The 17927-nt window shown below is 41.7% G+C and overlaps 1 long non-coding RNA gene across 1 annotated transcript in view; it reads right to left on the reverse strand.

Annotated features, from left to right (window-relative positions):
- Positions 1–17927, reverse strand: part of LOC138750844 (uncharacterized) — a 53178-nt gene that overhangs the window by 34954 nt on the left and 297 nt on the right. The gene's annotated exons all lie outside the window — the stretch shown is intronic.

The raw sequence follows: 17927 nt of genomic DNA on the forward strand, positions 1-17927 counted from the left end.
CAAATTGACATATGCTAGGGTTGATGGGAAGACCAAATTCCCCCAGCCCTTGGAACAGACGGAGTAAATGCAGTTGGTGATATCCTGACTGGCTATGAGGACATTATCCAAGTAGATGTCAGGGAACTCTAAATCTCTGCCCAAAGTGCCTATCAGCTGCTGGCAGGTTTGAACGGCATTCTTCAACCCAAGTGGCATCCTATGAAATTCAAAAAGCCTGCGCAGTTTATCAGGTGGAAGAGGGCGAGTCCTGGTGTAACTCGGCAGGCCTGAAGTGTCTCTGTAATGGGACACACCCTGGGCCATTTAGGAGGGATTGGAATTTGGGGAGAGAGTACAGGGAAATTCATTGAGGAGAGCAGCATGTGCATCTTTGTGCAGGGTCTGGACCCCGAGATGGGAAACACTCCCTTTGCTGCAGACCAGTGGGTATGTTTGAAAAGTGGTAACATGAACCAATTTCCTCCACCTCACGTCCACTAGAAAGTCATGGGACCTTAAAAAATCTGCACCCATAATGGGCCGTGTAACGGAAGCCAATACACAATTCCAATGGAATGTCACACCTCCTATCCAAATTGTGACTCGTCATGTGCCAAAGCAGGGAATTTTCATCCCATTTGCTGTTTGAAGAGCCAGGTGTTGTTATTTACGTGGTTCTTATTTCAAAATAGGTTGGGTGGGAGCAAACGGACCTCAGCACTCGTGTCTACAAGAAACTTGTGCTTACCAGTGTCGTCTTGAAGACACAATGGGCCCGTACTTGTGCCAGATGCCGAGGCCATTAATGGGAGCCGGGTTTTTCATTTCCTACCTTTTTTCTGTAATAGGTACATGCAGGACACATTTATGGGCCTTTATCCCCATTGGCGATGGTAAAAACAGCATTCTTGCCGCCCGTCAGTGTGTTCATCCTTCTTTGACTGAACTGCAGATACAGGAGGCTCATAGGACACGGGATATAGATCTGCTGCAAAAACAGTCTGGACGTGAGCAGACTCTTGCATTGGAGTATGATGGAGTCTATCAGCCTCCCGCGCTACATGGAAATCCATGTTAATGATTGGTATTGCGACATGACCTGGGAGTTTGGACAGGAATAGAGTCTCAAAAAGTATACAATGAGAATGACCATCTGCTAATGCAACCATCTCATTCATTAGATCAGATAGATTCCTCTCACCCGAGCCCTCCATATTTAAAAGCCGCAAGCTGCGCTCATGTCTAATCAATTCCAGTGTGTCCAGGAGAAATTGGCTAAACCTGGTGTACTGGTTTTCCGCCAGGGGATTGGCAACAAATTCTCTTACTTGAGATGCTGTAGCAGCATCCAATGCACCTACTATGTACCAGAATGTCATGTCCTCTGCCATTATGCCACAACACAAAACTAGGTTTCAGCCTGATTAAGTCATACGCAAGGTTGATGGGTCCAGAAAGGAGGCAAGTGAAGTCCTAACATCGATTGGGAAACAGAGTCAGTGAGAGGTCAGGATGGTTTAGACTTTAGATAACGTGTTCAGGACTGCTTTTTGCAGCAGTATGTGGAGATGCCCAGGAGATGAGGTCAGTGTTCGATCTGTGGGAAGGGAATGAAATGGGGCAGGTGGCAGAGGTGAGCGTTCGGGAGAACTTCAGATCCAGTGATCATGGGTCCTTTAGATTAACTTAATTATGGAAGGGGATAGGTCGAGTTCAAAGTTGAAGATCTTCGAGTGGGGGAAGGCCAGATTTGAAGAAATGAGAAGAGATTTGCAGAGAGTTGTGTGGGCTGATTCTTTAGCCGAAAATGATCTAGAATAAAATTGGAGGGTATTTAAAAGTGAGATTTTGAGAGTAAGGCATCTTTATGTCACAGATCGGCCGAAAGGCAAGACTCAAAATTCAAGGAAGCCGTGGTTTTCTAGAAATATTAGGAACGGTTCATGATAAGGGGGAGGCCCATGCTAAATACAAGAAGCAAAAGATTGATCCTTACTTAGATTGCAGAAAGAACCTCAAGAGGGAAATAGAAAGGCAAAAAGATGGTATGAGGTGTCAATAGCTAATAAGGTGAATGTGAATTCTGAGGGTTTTTACAGATACATGAACAGTAAAAGGAGGTTGAAGGATAGAGTAGGTCCACTGGAAAATGGTAACGGTGGACGATGTGTATGTGAGGAGCTGTATGAGATGGGGGAGATATTGAACAATTTTTTTCTCTTCTGTATTCACGAGGGAAAGGGACACTGGACTACGTGAGATAAATGAGATGAATGCTTTAGTTATGGAAAGGATAAGGATTATTAAAGAGAGGGTTTTGGATCTTCCAGGGTCAATGGAGGTGGATAAGTCTCCTGGTCCTGATGGTACTTTTCTCAGGACATTAAAGGAGGTCAGGGAGCAAATATCCGGGGCTCTGACGGTGATTTTACAAAGATCACAGGAATAAGGTGTGGTGTTGTGGGATTGGAGAGTTGCAAATGTAGTTCCGCTGTTTTAAAAAGAGCACAAGGTGTAGGCCAAGTAATTATCAGCAAATAAGTTTGAGTTTGGTGGTGGCAAAAGTTATGGAGGGTACTCTTCGAGATAGTATGTACAAATATCTGGATAGGCAGGGATGGATCACGGGCACCCAGCATGGGTTTGTGAAGGGAAAATCATGTTCGATGAATCTTGTTGAATTTTTTGAAGAGGTGATGAGAAAAGTAGATCAGGTGACAAGATCTATTTGAATTTTAGTAAGGCTTTTGATAATGTTCCGCATGTAAAGTTAGTTAGGAAGGTTAAGTCACTACGGATTAATAGATAGTGAGATGGGTACAGAGGTGGCTGTGAAACAGACAGCAGAGAGTCATGGTGGACAATTGTCTTGTCAGGATACAAGCCTGTGACTAGCGGGGTGCCTCAGGGATCGGTGCTGAGTCCCCTGTTGTTTATCATTTATATTCATGATTTGGATGAGGGGGTGGTTAACTGGGTGAGAAAATATGCAGAAGATACGAAAATAGTGAGGAAGGTTTTCTTGGATTACAGGACTTGGTTTGTTTGGAATAGTCGACTGAAAGATGCCAGATGGAATTTAATTTTGACAAGTGTGAGGTGCTGCATTCCGGAAAAAATAATCAAAATATGACCTATGCAGTTAAGGGGAGGGCGTCGAGGAATGAAGAGGAACAGGGATCTTGGAGTTATGGTACTGAGTTCCTTGAAGGTGAATTCCCATGTTGACAGGGTAGTTAAGAAGGCATATGGCATGCTGGCCTTCATAAATCATAGCATCGACTAGAGTATAGCTGTTTAAGGCATTGGTGAGGCCAGGTTTGGAGAATTGTGTTTAGTTCTGATCTCCATTTATTGGAAGGATATAGATAAGGTGGAGAGGGTGCAGAGAAGATTTACAAAAATGTTGCCTGACTTACAACATCAAGAGCACAGAGAAAGATTAAGGAGATTGCGACTTTATTCATTAGAATGTAGACAGTTGAAGGGGGTTATGATAGAGGTATTTAACATTTTGAAGGGAATAGATAGACTAGATATGAGTAGAGTCTTTCCCCTGAGGGCAGGGGAGGTTGGAACAAGAGGGCATGAGTTAAGGGTAAGGGGTAAAGCTTTAGGAGAAATGTTGGAGAATGCTTCTTCACTCAGAGAGTGGTGGCAAAATGGAATGATCTTCCAGAAGAGATAATTGCAGCAGTGTCCATTCTGTCACTTAAGAGAAGGATGGATGTGTACATGTCTATGAGGGGGTTGGAGGGATATGGGCGGAGTGTGGGAGGGGGGAAACTAGTGGAGTTGTTCATGTGAACTGGCACGGACTCGAAGGGCCGATATGGCCTGCTACCGTGCTGTAAACTGTCATATGTGTATAGTGTGCCAGGCTCCACGGGAAAAGGTGGGACATCATTAAGAGTTTGCTGCCAGCAGGTTTAAATTAAGCCATGTGAGTATCCCGCGCTTTCTGGCCCATGCATCAAGGACTTCTCGAAGAGGCGGAGTCTCAAGAAAACAACCTCTATCCTCAAGGACCCTCACCACCTCGGCCAGGCCTTTTTCACACTGCTATCACCAGGGAAACAGATCCAGGAGCCTGAAGATAACACCCAATGGTACAAACACAGCTTCTCCCCCTCTGCCATCAGATTTCCAAATGGACAAGGAACCACAGTCACTCTCACTTACTCTTCATTTTGCACAAATTGATTTCTTTTTTAAAAATGTAATTTAGAACAATATTTGCACCTGCTTTGTTGCCACAATATGACAAATTTTGAGACATGTTCATCAAAATAAATTTTTAATTCTGAACACTGCGCGTACATCAGAAAACAATTTCAAAAGATGAATTAACAATTTCCATGCACCCTCCACTTTTACGTCTATTTTTCTAAATTCACTCCATGATCGAGACATCTCAACTTAACCCAACCCACATTTCTTCTCCCATTCAAAGCACTCAGTAATACATCAAGGCAATAAAATAAAAACTCAATGCTGGAAATACTCAGCAGGTCATCTACTGGAAAAATAATCGGAGTTAAAACCTTCAGGTCGATAACCTTTCACTGGGATTCAGAAAGATGATCTAACAAACCTGATTCTCTTTGCTAAGAAAAAGAAGAGGAGAAATAACAAACTGACTACGTGGGATGAAAAGCCCGAGCAGCAGAAATGGCAGTGGTGCTGGATGAGTGGAGTCGACTCGTTGATCAGCACATCTGTCTGGATGGAGGGGTAAAGGATAAACAAGACAAACATGATGCCGTCACTGTGAGGTTCAATACGACAGCTGCAGAGAATCTGAAATGAAGGTATGGTGAAAATACTTGTTTTTGGATCAATACTTGTTTTTGGATCAATTTTGGATCAAAATTTGACCTGACAAAAGAAAACAAAATTGCTTTGCTCTGCCAGAACTCTCTAGATCAAGGGGCACAATAAAATAGTCCAGAAGCCAACATTATGAAATTGAACAGCCAAGTTATAGAAATCGGCACCAAGAGATAAAACACAGTTACATAATTCCATGAAAGTGGTGTCACAGGAAGACAAGGTTCTAAAGACAGCTTTTGTCATCTTGGCCTTCATTAATTAACAAAAAGAAAATAGGAGTTGGGAAGTTATGGTGAGGTTGAATAAGATGTTGGTCAGGCCAAATTTGGAGTATTGTGTGCAGTTCTGGTCACCTAGCTACAGGAAGGGTATTAGTAAGATTGAAAGAGTGCAGAGAAGATTTACTTAGACACTGCCAGGTCTTCAGGAGTTGAGCTGCAGGGAAAGGTTGAACAGGTTGGGACTTTATTCCTTGGAGAGTCGAAAAAGAGTAAGAGATTGCTTAAAGTGGCATATGAATGGGAAAAAAGGCTGAGAAAGACTGCAGTCGACCCAAATGTGAAGGAAATATTTTGCCTGAGAAAAACTGTCAATGGTCCATTTCCTCTGGAGTTTTGAAACCACGCACAGAACATATCAATGACGTACAATTAAAACAGAGGTTTTCAAACTTTTTCTTTCCAATCACATTCCACCTCAAGTAATCCCTTACTAACAGAGCACTTCTGGCACAGGGATTAAGTAGAATATGATCCGGGGGGTGGGAGTGGGGTGTTGAGGAGGAGTTTGAAAATCACTGCTCTGGATGAAAAGGTTTCTCCATCTCCGTTTTAAGCAGACATCCTTTTATTATGAGGTTGTGCCCACTGGTCCTAAACTCTTCCACTACTGGCAACATCCTCTCTATCCAGTCCTTTCACTATTCATCAGATTTCAATGAGGTCATCATTCTAAACTCAAGTGAGTACAGGCCCAGAGCCTTCAAATGCTCCTCAAACATTATTCCGCTCATCCCCAGGATCATTCTTGTAAACCACCTCTGGGCCATCACATCCTCTCTTAGAAATGGGGCCTAAAATTGCTCACAACACTTACGAGATCAGGACAACCAGAAGGTGGTCACGTGAGGGAAGACAGCTGCAGGGCTGCCTAGAGTCCGTGGATTGGATGGTGTTCAAGGAGTCAACTGAGAGGGGGGAGGGAGGGTGGTTGTGGCAAGATGGCGTAGGAAAAAGACATGAGAAGACATCTTTCCCTGACTGAACTGTTCAATACTCGAACTGTAGTGACTTCTTTGACTTTATCAATGTTTTGAACAGTAATTTACTACAGTAGGATTCTGGAAATGAAGAAAGGGAAAAAACAGTGTTGGGCACGACCAGGTGGCCCAAAAATCACAGAGACAAAGGCCCAATAATCACGGAGACAAAGACTGAGGGGAACGATAGGCTTTATTAAACACAACAGTGCAGGCACCTGGGTCCAAGTGAGGGAAGTGAAGGGATGGAAGATGTGGCTCGACCTTCATGGCCTGGGTCACAGGGGAGGAGTCCAGGAGAGGATGACATCAGGGGGTGGGGGGGGGATCAGCCCATGCCTGTACTGGTCAGTACATACAACACCATATCAAAACAAGCAACTTAGAAAAAACCTAGTTTTTCAACCTGTGAAAAGTGCAGAAGAAGCAAGGCCAACCTCCCAGAAGGAACCTCGGGATCAGTTAGACATGGATCTGAAGCCTCAACATGTCAGTCAGGACCAGCTGGAATAAACGTCTGCATTTTCTGCAAATCTGGAGATGCAAGATAGTGCCGAGATCTTTGGCCGGGCCAGAAGGAGTGCAAGCATGGAATTCGACACCAGCCGGGCTTGACGAAGGAGAGTGTGGGGGGGGGGGGGTGAGTGCCCGAATGCGAGCACGTTTCTGGGAAGGGGACTGCCTGTATGCAGCGGAGCATCTGGAGATGTTCTCACTTTCAGGAAATTCTGGATCCGATCTACAGTCCGGCTGCCAGGTATGATGTGGAAGAGAAGAGGTGGAGGAGGACAACTTAGAGGTTCAAGAAGAAGAAGAGCAAGAATTACTACTTGCTGCAGTTGGACTCAATGAAGGGAGGCCTAAGGCTTGAAGAACATCTCCTTCTCCAATGAAAGCTGTTGTTTCACCACAGACACCTTCTCCAGACTTCAAGGCACCTGTAACAGGGATGGAAGTCAACCTCATGCCTATAGAACTGATCCAACCAAATGAAAAGATGATGTCTTCTGTGAACTAAGGTTTTGAAACTTTAAATGATCAATTTGCTGTTATGGAGGAAATAAATGGCTGGTATGTGTGAAGAAATTACATTTATTCAAGTTGATATTAATAAGAGCTTAACAGCAGTAGACACTGAACAAGTTCAATTTAAGAGAATAGAAGTTTTTATTGACTGTGAGGACCATTATGCGGAGAGAATGGATCATATTGAGGATTTATTTCAAGGCTGGGATGTCCAGAAGAGAGATTTGTTATAAACATTGATTCGTTGGAAAATCAAATTTGTCGTAATAACATTAAGAGAGTTGGTCTGCCGGAAGATATTGAAGGTTCATATCCTGTAAAATTATTTTTGGAAATGGATTCCAGAGATATTGGGAGTTGAATTTTTTTAGATCGGGCTCAGAGGGCTTTAAGGAGAAAACCTTTTCCAGGTCAAATGCCAAGAGCGGTTCTTTTAAGATGTTTGCAATATCAGGATAGAGAAATGAATTTGCGGCTTGTGGTTCAGAAAGCTCGCCTTGATCAAAGCCCTACGATGTATCAAGGAAATAGGGTTTTATTTTATGCTGATTTAAGTCAGGAGATTATTAAGTGATGGAAAGAGTTTAATCTGGTCAAAGCAGTGCTGTGGAAGAAAGGGTATAAGTTTACTTTCGGTATTTAAGGTGATTTATGGGCCAGATCAGTCTCAATGTTTTGAGAGTCCTTATGGTGTATTAACTTTTGTGAATTCCTTCCCTGATTTGAAGGAATCGATGGGGAAAATGCCTGAGGTTAAGATTGGGAAGGGAACGGGGAAAAGAATTGGAATCAGAATCGGTGATTGATGTTGAAGATCAAGCTCAAGCTCAATGTGGGTGTTATCACTGGGATGACTGATGGGTTTTAATAATCGGTTGGGGGGTGATGGTCGTCTCTGCTACTTCTAAAGTCATCTGCCACTTGTGGAATTAACTGCACCTGGTTCACAGAGGGGGGGTCTGACTCTTGTACTCTTGTTTTTATAGTGTTTTCTTATTGTTTCAAAGGTGGGGGGGGGATGTTGGGATTTTTTTATATATATAGTTGTAATTGCTGTGAGAAGTGTCAATCTCAGGAGGAAATTAAGTTATGGCTCATTTAAATTTTGTGATCTTTAATGTTAAACAACTTAATAATCCGATTGAAAGGAAGGAAATATTAAAGAAAATGAAGGTTGATCTTGCTTTTTTGCAACAAACTCATTTGTCTGAGAAAGAACATATGACATTGAAAAGAGATTGGGTCGGACATGTTTTTCATCTTCATTTAATTCAAAAGCTCGAGGTGTTGCTACTTTGGTTCATAAGAAGGTACCGTTTCAGTTGGAATCATTCTCTGCCACGTCATTTTCTTGAAGACAATCAAGATAACTAACCTGTTCATGGAGCACTGTGCCTGGACTCAGATTCACAAACTCATCTGGCAAGGTCAGCATACAGCCATAGACAAGCTCTACCACTAAACATCCAAGATCTGCCCTAACAGCAGTAGGCATGCAAAGGAGAACCATGGCCAAATGTTCGCTCCATGGAGATGCATCACCACCTGCTTTCGATTGTCAATGGAAACGCTCAAAGAAGCTGTTCGCCTGAAATGCTCAGCGGTAATTCAGGTTGTGCCAAGAGGATCAGTGAGAGCTCGGACCTATACCGACTCGAACTGAGACCTTCGATCTGTTGTAATAGTGCCCAGAACACCAAAAGATGGAATCCACAAAAGCACAGGCATTTGTCTCCGCAGAGATGCCAATGTTAGGAATTTCATCCTGCCACCTGGTAGTCCAGTCCTCACACGTGAGCAGATTTGTACATTGCCGAGATGGCGGAAGTGGACCTTGCAAGCCACAAGGTGCACGTGCTGGAAATGGGAATCCAAAACAACAAAATCCCCCAGCTTGAATTTCATGTGCCTGGAGACTTTAGGCCATTGAACCAGCAAGCGAGTCCTTGCCGATATTCCAACATTCTGTTTAACATAAAGCCAGGTAAAATGTTCCTTAACCAGTTTGATTGATGTTCTTCTACCAGGAAGAGATAGATTGTGAAGAGAAAATCTCCTGCCTCATAGCCACCACACAAACGGCCAAGTCCTTCCTGTTGGGGGAAAAACATCACAGACCAACTTTTCACCCGATTCATCCAGCGTCACAACTTGAAGATGGAGACCAGAGTTGATCTGTTTTCACCGGATGAAATCGGGATCAATGTGCCGTGCATGAGCCATGGCACTGAAATCGATGGCAGTAGTTGTATGTAATGTCGAGCCTGAATAGGGCACCAGCCACAGCATCCTCAGATGTGCTGTGTGTCTGATGAAAATTGTAGGATGAAGTCCAAGTGCTGAATCTCTCTGGGCAAGTAGAGATGTGTGCTTCTACTTGCAGTATGCAGAAGAGGCTGGTGGTCTGTACAAATGGTCAAAGATTGACCTTCCAATAAAAAGCTGAAATATCGAATTGGAAATTGGGATTCATGAGAGAATTACAAAGAAATTTATTTCAAAATTGTATCTTCTATTTCAAGAGGAATCTCCAAACCCAGACTTGAATAAATCAAAAGAAAGATGGGAATTGGATTTGGGAACTGAAATTGACCCTTTTTGCTTGTCTGACATTTGTTGGGACAGTAATTAATGTTTTCAATAGATTAGTTAATTACAAATTTATTCATCAATTATATTTAATGCAACATCAATTAATTTATTCCTAATTTTTCAAATTCATGTTTTAGATGTGGCACAGAAATTGGTACATTTATACATTGTCTCTGGAGATGTCTCAAGATGACATCATTTTGGAAAGATGTGACCAAGTTTTTGGAACAAATTATAATAATGTTTATCATTAACACCTGAGCTTTTACTTTTGGGAAATGTATATGATTTGGAAGCCGAATTCAAGTTCTTAAAAAAAAACATTAATTATTTTTATAAATTGCATTGGAAATGGCCTGGAGATGTATAACAATTCCATGGAAATCTGAATCCCATTTTAAAATTGATCGTGGGGAAATGCAAAATTGTATTCCCTTAGCAAAAGTGACTAATAATATTAGAACTGGGTATGTTACATAATTCAAAATATGGAAACCATATTTAAAAATAGGTTTCTATATCTAATGTATTCACTTCTCCACCCCACCACCACTTTTCATTAATCTTAATGGTTGAACCTTATCATGTTGGTCTAATTCTAATATTTTATTAATATCCTGCCTTTCCTTTTGGGAAGGAATAGTTATCACAGGAGCTTTGCACCTAGATCTGTATTTTTTTCTTTTATACTTTTTTCTCTTCTCACTTTTATGTACAGTACAACATTTATTTTTTATTCTATTTTGATAATTGTATGTATCATTTGGATATGATTCTATTATTATATTGAACTGTATACAAAACTATAAATATTTTTTTTAAATGCTGAAATGTTTCACTGCGAGATAGATAGCTAAGAGTTCTTGCCCAATTGTACTATACTTTGCATGAGCCGGTGACCGCTTGGCTTAAAAAAAAAATGCCAGAGGTTCTAATTGCCCACAGACTCGTTGTTCGAACACTGGTCCCCACATCACTGAAAGATGCATCTGTGGTAAGAGAGCAAGGCCTTGGGCATTTGATGTACAAGCTTAGTAGCATTTGTAAGAACAGTGTTCACATCATGGAAAGCTCACACAGCATCATCTCCCAAAGTTAATGTCTTTTTGAAGCAGACATCATATCCTTTGAGTCGTTCAGCAAGAGGTAATAGAGATGCTGCGGTATTCACCAGGGAATAACAATAAAATTCCTCGTACCTAAAAACCATCACAACTGGCCAAACGTTCCTAACGCGGGGAGGAAATTATCAAATTCCATGCACTTTCCATTCAACAGGCAAAATACCATGTTGCATAACTCTAGGTCCCAAAAATACAAGATCAGAAGCACCAGAAACACTTTCCTGGGATTGATCACGATGCCACATTCCTCAAGCCTCGGAAACAATGAGATAAGGTGGCTCTTGTGCTTCTCTTCATCCACACTTACAACCAGAATCTCCTGGATGAACTTAAGTACTAAAAAATCCAAGGCCAGTGAGTTCGTGGTCCATGAACCACTGGAATGTCTGAGCTGCATTCCATAGACCGAATGGTATTCTCAGAAACTCAAACATGCCGAACGGGAGCATCACTGCTGTCTTCGTGACATCCGAAGACTCAAATGGAATCTAATAGTAAGCATGTACTAGATCTATTTTGACAAATGCATATTTGCCGTGGAGGTTGGCTGAGAAGTCTTGTAAATTTGAAATATTGTATCAGTCAGGCATGGTGGAATTGTTCAGGGCACAATTATCTCTGCAAGGCCGCCAATCCCTAGTTTTTTTCAGAACCATTTACAACCTTGAAGCCCAGCAGCCATCAGATCTGTGGGCTATGCCCAATTCTTGCCATTCCAATTTTGCGATTTTAAGATAATCCGGGGGTTTTACAAGCCTGCGTCTTATGGACCCTGCCTTTAAATGGTGGCTTATTGCATGTCTGCACACCATTATGATGGGGTCACGAGGTGAGGAAAACACTTGAGCAAGGCTTGGAAAGGGCAGGAGCCAGGTTGAAGGCTTGTCAAGCAGCAGATGGCATTGGAAGGACAACAAATGCAGCTCACTTGCATTCAAGAGCTGCAGTCCACACAACAGCATTTTTTTCCAAATACATCACTGAAAAATGTGACAAGAAAAGGAATTTGCCACATTTACAACTGAAAACCCACCCAAAACGATTGTGAAGCTGAAATGAAATGCGAGTGACCTCTGGCCATGTTTGAATAAGAGAATCATTTGTCACTGAAAGAACACATGACATATTAGAAAGTCTATGTTCCTCATGGGTTGGAGGGACAGGCACCACTCCAAAGTGACAGATAGTTTTGGAGTTTTACATAGAGATGTCAAACTAATAACCTACTCTAACAACTGCCAAGATTTTTTCCATTTTTCTCAGTTGCGTTCAATAAACTCTCTCAAATGAGAACAAGATCTCAAGACAAAGGACAGAACCAGGCCACAAGTCCCGTCTAGTCTGCTCCATAAACCAACACGAAACCACTCTGCACTCCTTCCAATTTCCGGACTTTTCCCATATCCCTTAATGCCCTTACTAATGAGATACTTGTCTATTTCTTGTTTAAATATGCCCAGTGATCTGGCTTCCACTGCTGTATGCGGCAGCGGTTCCACAGATCCACGACCCTCTGGCTAAAGAAGTTCTTCCTAATCTCTGTTTTATATGGATAACCTCTAATTTTCTTGTCCTCGATTCACCCACCAAGGGAACCATCTTACCCGCATCCACCCTATCTAAACCTTTCAATATACAAAATGCCTCCATGAAATTACTTCTTTAATTTCCTGTACTCCACTGAATTCTTCACTACCAATTTCACCTGGTCATTAACTTTTAGGTTTCCTTGCACAAGGACACCCAAGTCCCTTTGCACATCCAAGGTCTGAATTTTCATCCCATCCAAATTGTATGCTTCCTGTTTATTTCCACTGCCAAAATGTACAACTAAGCATTTCTCAATGTTAAATCTCATCTGCCATAATTTTACCCAGTTTCCTTATCTGTCAATATCCTTTTGCAACTTTACAGTTTCTACACTTCCTACTTTGTCCCCTATCTTGGTGACCTCCGCAAATTTCGCCACAAAACCATTTAAACCACAATCCAAATCATTAATTTATATTTCCTGGCAATATATCTATCCTGAATTCCTTTTATTACGGCCACATGCCATTCTAAAATTGATCATTACTGAACCTGAACATGTTTATTGTGGTAAACATCTTCTAATAAATGTTCTGGATTTAATTTTTTAAAATCTCGTTGTGGCTCCTCTTCATCCCCTCTTTGCAAGTTGAATTCACAAAATTTTCCAAATATTTTTTCAGCAATAATTCTGTGGTACAGAAGATTACTCATCTTTCCTAGAGGTTAAAAGTTGCATTTTGATTTTCTTGTCTCAACTGAACATTGTACAAGGTGAAGGCTGATTAAAGTGGATTCAGTAACGATGGCCTTCAAATTTTTCATTATTGCTATGGCTACACTGCTTGAATGATAAACTGGTGTTTCTACAGGGAATTACCTCATGGAAATGTTCTAAATACATTCATTGGAGATAGACCTCTGTGAAAAGTTTACTGCCCATCGGCAACAATCCTTGAAAAGAGATGAATCATCACCCATAGAGCAGCCCAGGAATAGGCCATTTGGTGAACAATGTCTGGGGTGACCATGATACTCATTAAATTAATCCCATCTGTCAGCACATGGTCCATACACATCACCTATTCCCTCTTGTTCATGTGCCCAAACAAATGCCTCTTAAATCGTGGCGATTTCACCACTATCCTGGCAGCGTGGGCCAGACCCCCACCGCACTGTGCAAAAACCTGCCTCACTTCTCTCCTTTTCCCCTCTCATGTTCAATATAAGTATCATAGTATTTTTACATTTCCTATGGGGGTGGGGGGAGAAGACATTGACCTTCTCCAGGACTACAATAATTGGATAAATTTCAACCAGGTCATCCCTCAGCCTCCAAAGCTCCAGAGAAAACTATCGAAATTGCCATTTTCAAGGAGCTCGCGCTTGCACCCCAAGATCCCTCATTGCAACACAACTACAAGTCCTCTCAAAGTGCAAGACACTTGTCCAGATTAAACTCCATCTGCCATTTTTCTGCCCACATTTATAAGTCATCTGGTTTGGAAGGGATAATATGAGGGGAACTGGGTGGATCAACAGGTCAGAGAGAAAAACTTGGGGGGTGGGGTGTGGGCAGGTTACATGAACTTGGAAAATTCCATATTCATACCATCGAGTCACAAATGCAATAAGAGATGGATCCTCTGGATTTGACCTCACCCAGACAATGGAGGAGGCAGAAGACAAAGGTCAGTGTGGGAATGGAATGGAACTTAAAACAGCTTGTGACCATGAGCCAAGATGGCCATTGTGATCAAAGTGGAGGTGCTCAGCCAATCTGTCATTTACTCTGCATTGGGTTTCTTGCCACAGAGGGCACGGACATGGTTGGAGTAGGAGACTTCGAAACTTTACCCTGCATGAGAATCCCTGGATGGTGTTAACTGATGTAGATTGCAGGAGAAAATGCCCGAGGATGGGGAGGAATTAGGAGTCTGTAATTATTTGAAAGATCTTACTGCAAGATTCATCACCAATGACGAGGAAAGCAGCTTCAGTCTATTCTCCCTCTCAGAAAGATTTATGTCATAAACAAAACAATCTTTCAGTACAGCCAGAGGCAAAAGGGCTCTTAATTTAGTCTTACAATCAAAAGACTTTGAAGTTAACCAGTGTAGATGACTCAAAATTCAATTCGAAATTCACTTCTGGTGGAAATATAAGAGCCAATGGCTTGCTAAATCAGATTAGCCTTATTCTGAGTTTCCATTTCTACTTTCACACAATCAAATGCAAGCCCCAGTTGTTGATCCCCAACTATTTTCTATCCTTACCCACTTTGCAACTACACCTACCTGAAATTGGAAGAAACAACAGCTAATTTTTCCATGTATAAATCATATACAAAATAATTTACCCACATTTTCACATCACTGTAGCCACTGAATGATAACTTGTGCCCATCAGAAAATTGCACCAGCCACTTCAGGGTGCTATTTACCTTGGTGTTACTGACTCTTTTCCAGTGTTACTTGCAGACATAATGACATATTCAACATGCACAATATTTCTTTTCTTACTGACCAGAACTATAAAGCATTGTGTAAAAAAGAGAAAAGCTCAAGTCAACCAGGAGATACAAACTCCTGACTGCAATGTTGCTGTGCACATTTGCTACATTATTGAAGTTTCACAGAGCTTACAAGAGATATTCAAAGTCAAGCAATAACAGAAATAACAGGATATTACAGCACGGTACAAGCCCTTTGGCCTACAATGTGTTGATCTTGATATTTCTAAGAAAAAAATAATACCCTGTAGCAGCTACTGCAGTAGATGCTACTCAATAAAGGCAAACACACACAAAGGTAGTCAACTCAAGGCTGGTTTATTGCAGACATACACAGACCTTTTATTCCCTGCCTGTCAATGAGAATATTAGTGAAAACTTTCTGGTCCACAGGACCAGCTGGTTAAAGCTACGAGCCAATAGCGCCCCGTGCCTTTCAGCAGGGGCTTCATCTTGTCCATTGACTGTACTTTTGGGCCCAGCATTGTTAGCCCGTGATGTGTCAGGTAAGTCTGTGAACTGATGGTGGTGGTTCGTAATACCGCGCTATGCGTTCGCTACAACCCTGTTTTTCTTTCACCCTTGTATGCCTGTCTCAGAGTCTCTTAAATGCTCATTTCGTGATATTGTAATAGATAAATATATTTGGAGAATTTGGTAATATTTGGGATTTTAGTAAGATTTAGAGTAGGTTACATACATACACACATACATTTTAAACCATCTTATTTGAAAGACTGAAGAAATATTGAAGATCTCTGGAGAATGTTATTCACATTCACAAGTAGGTGTTAATCAAACTGATGTCATAAAATGAATGACCATTGTTTGTAAATGGAGCCACGATGACTACAAGTGCATATCTGCAGGGTGCTTACAGGAAAGTTATACCTAGGTTTTGTTTATCTAACAATAGCTTGAGCAGAAGAAAGAACTCCTGTTGTTTCGAATAAGAGAAATAGAACTCTGTAGTAGCTTTGAGAAAGAAGTTACCATCTGGAAAACCCTAACGGGGCAAGGTTCATCAGTGAGACACTGAGGTGACTAATGGTGGTTCTTCAGTTGTGGAAATCCTGGAACAACAAATCTCTCTCTAAAAACCCTACAATAACCATTCTGAGTGGTAAACATTTACCTTTCGAGCACCAAATCCTGGTGAAATTTATACACATTCCATTCTGTGCACAGCAGAATTGCCTGCATCCAGAAAACTTGGAAGCAGGAGAAGTGAGATTGAACTGTGAACCAAAGAACTTTTCTTAAATTTAAACACATTACAAACCTGTGCACTTACAATTAGAAGGGGGTTAATTTGGGTTTGTTAAATATAGAGTTAAGTTAAAGTTTGATTCTATTTTCATGATTAAATTTGATTAAAAATATCTTCTGTTTTAAAAACCAATTTTCTTGATGAATGAATATTGCTTCTCGGTTTTGGGAACCTTTGGACTCGTAACAATATCTTCGTGGATAATGACATTGGGCCTGTTCAAAGTAGGAAATGGCTTCTACCAGCAGGAGTTTCTATTTCAGGAAAATATTGATAGGTGGCTGGCCACATACATTTCCTAAAAATTAATGCCCTCTCCCTCCCTAAACCACATTCAGTCCCATGACATCTTTCTACGTTGCATTACTGGGACCAACAAGGACCTGACCCATTTCCCATCTCTCCTTGCAATGCCAATATGGCAGTTGCCATTAAGAACTGACAAATCACATTTTAATTAAGCAAGCAAGATGAAAATCATTCTGACATCCTGCTTAAAAAAAAGAGTCAACAAACCTTCCTAATTATATAACTTCATTTTTATTTTGATTCCCATGGGGCATTAGTAAAAAATGTCCCATCAATTTGCTCACCAACTTATGAGTAAAATCATGATCCCTGTTCATGAAAACCCTAACATTCAATGTTACACAGATAATCAAGGAAGAATTCTGTAATAAAGGTGAATGAAACATTGAAAGAATTTCCCCCTTTAAAACATTGAGATTGTAGTGTACCAAGTGACGGGGCGAGGAAAAAAAGCCAAATCACTGCAACACTTGGACAGTCCAAGATGGCACGCACTCCCCTTCACTACCGAGAAGGACCCCATGCCCAGCACCATGTATGGGCTTAGGAGCCCTTCACTTCTGCGTAGCTGCCAGCTGGCCAGAGAATGATGCAACAACGTCACTGCTGGAAGTCAGGGGTACGTCACCAGAAGTGGCCGGGCCAGCGAGCAGACGTAGGGAATTTAAAACAGTAAACCCAGTCTTTGTTTTACACTCACCTTGTGTGGACGTCTCTTTATTTGGTAGCACTGCTGCAGCGGACGCTACAAATCGATAACTTCTTATTGCTGCAACCAAACAGGTCTGCAAGATACACCAAACTAAACAGAAAACATGACCAGAAATCCCAGAGATCATAAATTCAAAAGGATTGGTGAAATCTTGACTCTGTATTATTAACACCAAAGTCCCTATATTTTTCAAGGCATTCGGACAAGTAACTGAGAAACATTACATTTTAGACACATGGTACGTCAGGATCATAAGGGTTGGAGCATTATTGTTCAAGTGACACAACTTAAAAAAAATAACATCTAACTTGATGAAGAATGTGATGCTACAACAGGAAAAACGGATGGAATCAGACACATTCTATGAGCATTGGGAAGCAAAGAAAAATAGATTGGTTTTTCATCCCTTCCTTAGCGACCCAATGCCCCCGACAAGTCCTCCCCGACCTGCGACCGTAGTGGAGTCCAAATGATCATCAGATTCCACAATGGTCGCAAGTCGGGGTTTTGACCCAGTGCGAGGAGCCCTGAAGTCTTAGAGCCTATTTTTAAAATCAAATGATTTGACAAACGAGAACAGAGACACAGGACACGAAAGACCCAAAATGTGCGGATCGACTCAACGCTTCGGGGTCCATCTGCTGGGGGCAACCATCTTAATTTCTGTGCGCATGCGCTTGCGCAAACGGTTCGCTGAGTTGCCCCGTCGGCACATGCAAATCAGCCGCACATGCGCGAACTCACCACGCATGCGCCAACCAGACTTGCCAAGCTCCTGC

The sequence above is a fragment of the Narcine bancroftii genome, unplaced genomic scaffold (assembly GCF_036971445.1).
Source record: "Narcine bancroftii isolate sNarBan1 unplaced genomic scaffold, sNarBan1.hap1 Scaffold_283, whole genome shotgun sequence".
NCBI classification, from domain to species: domain Eukaryota; kingdom Metazoa; phylum Chordata; class Chondrichthyes; order Torpediniformes; family Narcinidae; genus Narcine; species Narcine bancroftii.